This window comes from Erpetoichthys calabaricus, chromosome 3, assembly GCF_900747795.2.
Source record: "Erpetoichthys calabaricus chromosome 3, fErpCal1.3, whole genome shotgun sequence".
In the NCBI taxonomy this organism is placed as follows: domain Eukaryota; kingdom Metazoa; phylum Chordata; class Cladistia; order Polypteriformes; family Polypteridae; genus Erpetoichthys; species Erpetoichthys calabaricus.
In genome coordinates this window covers 77,757,475-77,764,077 of record NC_041396.2, presented here as the reverse complement: position 1 = coordinate 77,764,077, position 6,603 = coordinate 77,757,475, and positions in this window count along the sequence as shown.

The window sequence follows — 6,603 nt, the reverse complement described above, 5'->3', positions numbered from 1 at the left end:
ACAGCTCTAACACAGGGTCTAACTGCCCGACACCTGCTAACCTTTCTGCTTTCATTTATCTATCTAGAGTGCCAGCCTGTCTGGAAGAGAAAGGAAAAACTCTTACCTTTCACACTCAGTTGACGCTCCATCAGCTCATTTGAAACATGTGTCTTTCACCTGTGGAAATGCCTCAAATCATTGTGTCTCACCATAATGAAGTAAATGTGGTCTTTGTTACTGGAAGAGAAGCACAGGCATTGGAGCTATTTAACAAGAACACATATTTGCTAGTAGCAGCCTCTTTTATTAATTTACCAGACACAGTTTAATTAGTTTAACTTTTTCAGAGCACATTAACCCTATAAAGGTGGGTCTCTGCATTGGCTTCTAACTTCAAAATGGCCGACTACTTAAAGAAACATTTACTGTACGGTGCAACACATTCTATCCAAGTTAAACTTCGGCCATTAGATTGAAATCTCCAGGCGTACCTGTTCACACTTTCTTAATATTTTATTATAACTGTTTACCTACAGCAAAGCTGAAGCAAAGAGGCATTGACAGTAAATAGGAAAAATGTCACAGGGGTCTGCTTTGGCAGTAATGGGTCACTTTGATAAAAAGAAATAAATGAACACCTTTGTATTGCTTTATCCTTGGACACAAGTGTAGAAGTTATTTCAGCTCAGTTATAAATGAACCCACCAGAATCGCACCATTCTGTCCTATGACACTAACTGCGGTTGTACCAAAGACAGTAACCCCAATACCAAGCAAGAATTTTCATTCATTTTACTGCTTTTAAAACCTTCTGGCCAGCAAGACCTGTTTGCTTTCACGTATTCATCATCTCTCACCCTTTATCAGAAACTGCCTGTTACAAATGAGCAATAAGGGCCCAATGTAGTCTTTAAATGTGTTTACTGATAAAACATACGTATTTTAAACGCTTTAAAAAGTAAAAGTCCTGTTGGATCTTGCTAGCAGCTCAACATTCTTTATCACACATTATAGTTCGATTTTTTTCACCTTCAAATCAAATGTGAACTCTTGGAAGAGAACACCTGAAAATAGTCAAGGAGTATTCACTTATAGATTCTTGACGTTTTGTGACAATTTTGTGGAAGAAATGATACATTTACAGAAGATACAAGTAAAAGAGCTATCAAGAGCAATTCACAAATCATGGCATGTGGTAGCTTAATTTCACTGGTTTCTTAAGGGTGTGAAGAGACCTCAGCGAAAAGCAAAGGAATGCAATTTGTCACATGGCGGGACTAATTGGAGGATTCAACATCTGCCTATGTTTTGACACGGACCAACCCACTCAGTGGAATTTGGTTTTTGTGGCAAATAGTCCATGATGTGCAGTTCTGTGTGCAAATGTTGCAGGAAATATTGGTGACTACACAATAACTTGTGCTTTTCCCGTAGCACTATTTGTAGAAGCTGAAGACTGAGCTCCATGAACATTTTGTATTCATAATTAATTACTAAATTGGATACCAACTTACTCAAAGCACAGCCTCATTCAACAACATCCCAACAATGGTTTAGGGTATAAATACAGCAAATCTAAAAGAACAAGCAGGATTATAACAAAATATTCTGAAGTTAGGAAAACAAGCAGGTTGATAAAATATTTTATGAAGATAAATAAATATGGCTTGCTGCTTTATCACTATAGCATGGACATTCGAAGGACAGTACTGTGACACTGACAGCTTCAGTTCTGTACAGGCACATCTGTAAATGTATTCTTTCATTTCTTATGTATGTTATATCACTACTAACAGATTTTTGAAAACTGGTGTCTTCCCCTGCGGCACTGGATAAAAGTCACTAGTTAATGCTGCACTGGTTGCCTGCACACTCCCAGCCACATTCACTCATGATGGGCCAACACAGGGTCATCATTTAACATAACACACATATCCTTGAGATTTGAGGGGTCAGATTTCAAACCCCGGTCTGTAGGGCATTCTAGTAGCTGCACTAAATAAACTGTACTACTCTGTATGTCTTAATATATGCTTTTTATTTTTGTCATTAGTTTTAACTTTTAGTGCCAATGTCTTTGCATTGTCCATACAATCATTGAACTCAAACTGTTAGCCTGCAGTGTCTCACCTTTCAAGGAAGGAACAGGTGGATTTGCAGAGGGAGAAATATAACCCTGCAAGGGGAAAGTGCAGGAGATTAAATGTCTAGGGGAAGAATGCAGTGTTTATTCATGGTAAGGAAAGAGCTACAATATATATTAATTTTCAGATGCTTAAGGCACCAGCCGCTAGGCCTATGCTGGCAACACTTGGCAGAATGCAGCAAATAACTCTGGACAGGGCATCAGTCACATTCACATGCACAGCCCACCCATACCACACAAGGACAAATTTGTAATCATCAGTTATCCTAACATGAATGCCTTTGCTCCTTTGGTATAGGGCAAGGACTTCAAAGCAACTATTTGAAAACTTGCCAACTCCACAGACATTGACTGGGCAAAGATTTCCTGAATCTGTGATGAAACTGCTCAAATATGTGTGTCACCACACAGCCAAAATGGAACAAAAATCAAAGTAAATTACAACAATGGTGTATGGAAATCAGACAGAATTAGAGGTGTACCAGTGACCTTGGAATTCTCCTCGGAAAGGATTCTTGTCTACATAGGTACCAGCAGTCAGTTTTTAGGCGTGTATGCATATAATGTGTGAAGCATCTATTGTGAAATCCTATGTCTGTCTGTCTGTCTGTCCAAAAGAAACAACTCAGCCCTGGTGGACCAAGTTTGTTGAAACGTGGCACACTTATTCTTAAAAGAAATTTGTCAAGACAGTTCAATTTTCATTCAGATAACTCGAATAGATCGTGCTGTACAAAGTTTTAAAATTTCAAAATTTCTCATTGAAAAGCACTGGCGAATTTGCAAACTCATCCATCTTAAAATGGAGAAACGTGTTGTGCGACTGTAACTAGGAATTAGTTTACTGTTTCAATTCTACCTTGAGGATGGTTGCTTGAACTAGTATATGTGCCACTTTTACTCGCCTGACAGCCTCTCAAGTGCCCAATGTAAGTGACTCCAATGCCAGGCACAGCGCGCAAAATGCAAAACAGCTCACACAATAGTAGCCTTCTCCTGAAGCTTTAGGTAAGTTATCTATTAGTACAAAAAAGTCACTTCTCTTGAAAAAACCTGAAGCGGAAAGCAATTATGTAAACATATATATGACTGAATTGATTGAACAATATTTTCTGTAGATTATTATTGTAAGGAACTTACATCATTAACCCACAGCTAAGGGGTTTTTCAAAAAAATTAATTAATACCATGGGAAAGGTGTAGCTGCCCTAACTAATATAAACATAGGATGGGTTTAAAAATGGACAGTGGTATCAGGAGCTGGGAGGCTTCAGTGGCTTAAGCATCTGATCTCTGGCACCCTGACCCTGATCTTTCAGTCACAGATCTATAAGAATAATTGTGGCAAACCCCTGAACTTCTTGCCCATTATATTCCCACTATACAATAAATCAGTTCCTTTCCAAGTTCTTGCTATTTAATATAATTTTCCCACTTGGACAGAGGCAGTGGGGCTGTAAGCATTATGTTTCTGGACTTCTCTAGCGCCTTCAACACTATCCAGCCTCTGCTCCTTAAGGACAAGCTGACAGAGATGGGAGTAGATTTGTACCTGGTGGCATGGATCGTGGACTATCTTACAGACAGACCTCAGTATGTGCGTCTCGGGAACTGCAGGTCTGACATTGTGGTCAGCAGCACAGGAGCGCCGCAGGGGACTGTGCTTTCTCCGGTCCTGTTCAGCCTATATACATCGGACTTATACAATACAAACTCGGAGTCCTGCCACGTGCAAAAGTTCGCTGACGACACTGCTATCATAGGCTGCATCAGGAGTGGGCAGGAGGAGTAGTATAGGAACCTAATCAAGGACTTTGTTAAATGGTGCGACTCAAACCACCTACAGCTGAACACCAGCAAAACCAAGGAGCTGGTGGTGGATTTTAGGAGGACCAGGCCCCTCCTGGACCCTGTGATCATCAGAGGTGACTGTGTGCAGAGGGTGCAGACCTATAATACCTGGGAGTGCAGCTGGATGATAAACTGGAATGGACTGCCAATACTGATGCTCTGTGTAAGAAAGGACAGAACCGGCTATACTTTCTTAGAAGGCTGGCATCCTTCAACATCTGCAATAAGATGCTGCACGCCTCACACCTGGACAAACTGGTGAGGAAGGCAGGCTTTATTGTAGGCACAGAGCTGGACAGTTTGACATCTGTGGCAGAGCGACGGGCGCTGAGCAGGCTCCAGTCAATCATGGAGAATCCACTGAACAGGATCATCTCCAGACAGACACTGACAGACTGAGGAGATCGTTCCTCCCCCACACTATGCGACTCTTCAATTCCACCTGGGGGGAGGTAAACGGTAACATTATACAAAGTTATTGTCTGTCTGTATACCTGCATTGTTATCACTCTTTAATTTAATATTTTATCAGTATGGTGCTGCTGGAGTATGTGAATTTCTCCTTGGGATTAATAAAGTATCTGTCTGTCTGTCTATCTATCTAAGATTGCTGTATTTTAACTAATATTAATAGCTAGATGGGAACATTTCTTTTCTCTGTTAGGTATACTTTTAAAAATGTTATGTTTAAGAAAATCGAACAACTATTTGTCACAGCCTCCCCCAACCACTAACACATATGAATCAATGACATTTTCACATCAGTTGCATTGCAACCTGCTCTGTATGAAAGCTATTGAGCCACAACAAACTTATTTGTGCTCTGTTTTTAACTTAATTGTAAAGTGCTGTTAAAAAGCATGTATTTAATGTAGTCTACTAGAACATGTACTTTAATTCAATTATCAATATTACTTCTGAATATGACTCATTGTTATAAAAGTTTTTAATAAAGAAAAATGTATTAACTGTCTCTTGGAGAAAGTAAGTTAAAATATGAAATGCTCTAATTTTCACATTAATTAACTTAGTCGCTAACCATTCCTGAATATTATGTCATGCGTACATTGTCTAACTTTGTTTAACCCAACCACAGGGTATGCACAAACCAGTGTGTTTCGTTACGTCAGGAAGGGCTTCCGGTGTAAAATTTTGCCAGATCAATATGTGGACAACAATACAGATTTCCATATCGGGTCAGTCAAGGCCCAGGTTAACAACAGCCACCACCAGTACTGTTAGCCAACATGGTGCTGGCGGAAATTGGGCTACTGTCGGCAGAGGCAGAGGGAGAAGAAGAAGGTAAAGAGAGTGGAAATGAGTGTAGGAACTTTGAATGTTGGTAGTATTAACTGGTAAAGGGAGAGAGTTAGCTGATATGACAGAGAGAAGGAAAGTTGATATATTGTGCATGTAAGAGACCAGATGGAAGGAGAGTAAGGCCAGGTGTATTGAGGCAGGTTCAAATTGTTTTACCATGGTGTGGATGGGAGGAGAAATGGGGAAGTGGTTAATCTGAAGGAACAGTATGTCAAGAGTGTTTTGGAGATGAAAACAATGTCGGAAAGACTGACGGTTATGAACCTGGAAATTGAAGGTGTGATGATGAATGTTGTTACTGCATATGCCCTGCAAGTTGGGTGTGCAATGGATGAGAAAGAAGATTTCTGGAGTGAGTTGGATGAAGTGGTGGAGAGTGTACCCAAGGGAGAGAGAGAGAGAGAGAGAGTGGTGATTGGAGTGGATTTCAATGGACATGTTATGTTGGGGAAGGGAACAAAGGGGAGAGGAATACAGAAGGTCAGATGGTAGTGGATTTTGCGAAAAGGATAGACATGGCTGTGGTCAATATGTATTTTAAAAGAGGGAGGAATATAGGGTGACGTACAAGAGTGGAGGAAGATGCACACAGGTAGATTATATCCTGTGCAGGAGGATCAGTCTGAAGAAGACTGTAAAAAGACTGGGAAAAGATTGCGAAGTGGTGGCAGGGGAAAGCAAATTTAGGCAGTATAGGATGGTGGTCTGTAGGATGATGTTGGATATCAAGGAGAAAAGGAGAGTGAGGACAGAGCCAAGGATCAAATGGTCGAAGATGAAAAAGTAAGACCTGTAAGGGTGAATTCAGGGAGGAGGTAAGACAGGCACTGGATGTCAGTCAAGAGTCACCAGACAGCTGGGCAACTAGTGGTAAGGGAGACAGCAAGAAGGGTGCTTGGTGTAACATTTGGACAGAGGAAGGAGGGCAAAGAAACCTGGTGGTGGAATGGGGAAGTACAGGAGAGTATACAAAGGAAGACGTTGGCAAGGTAGAATTTGGATAGAGTAATGAAGAGAGTGGACAGGAGTACAAGCAGATAAGGTGTAAGGTGAAGAGAGAGGTTGCAAAGGCTAAAGAAAAGGCATATGTTGAGTTGTATGAGAGGCTGGTCACTAAAGAGGGAGAAAAGGACCTGTACTAACTGGCTAGACAGAAGGACTGAGATCGGAAAGATGTGCAGCAGGTTAGGGTGATAATAGATAAAGATGGAAACGTACTCACAAGCGAGAAGAGTGTGTTGAGCAGATGGAAAGAGTACTTTGAGAGGCTGATGAATGAAGAGAATGAGAGAGAGAGATAAGGT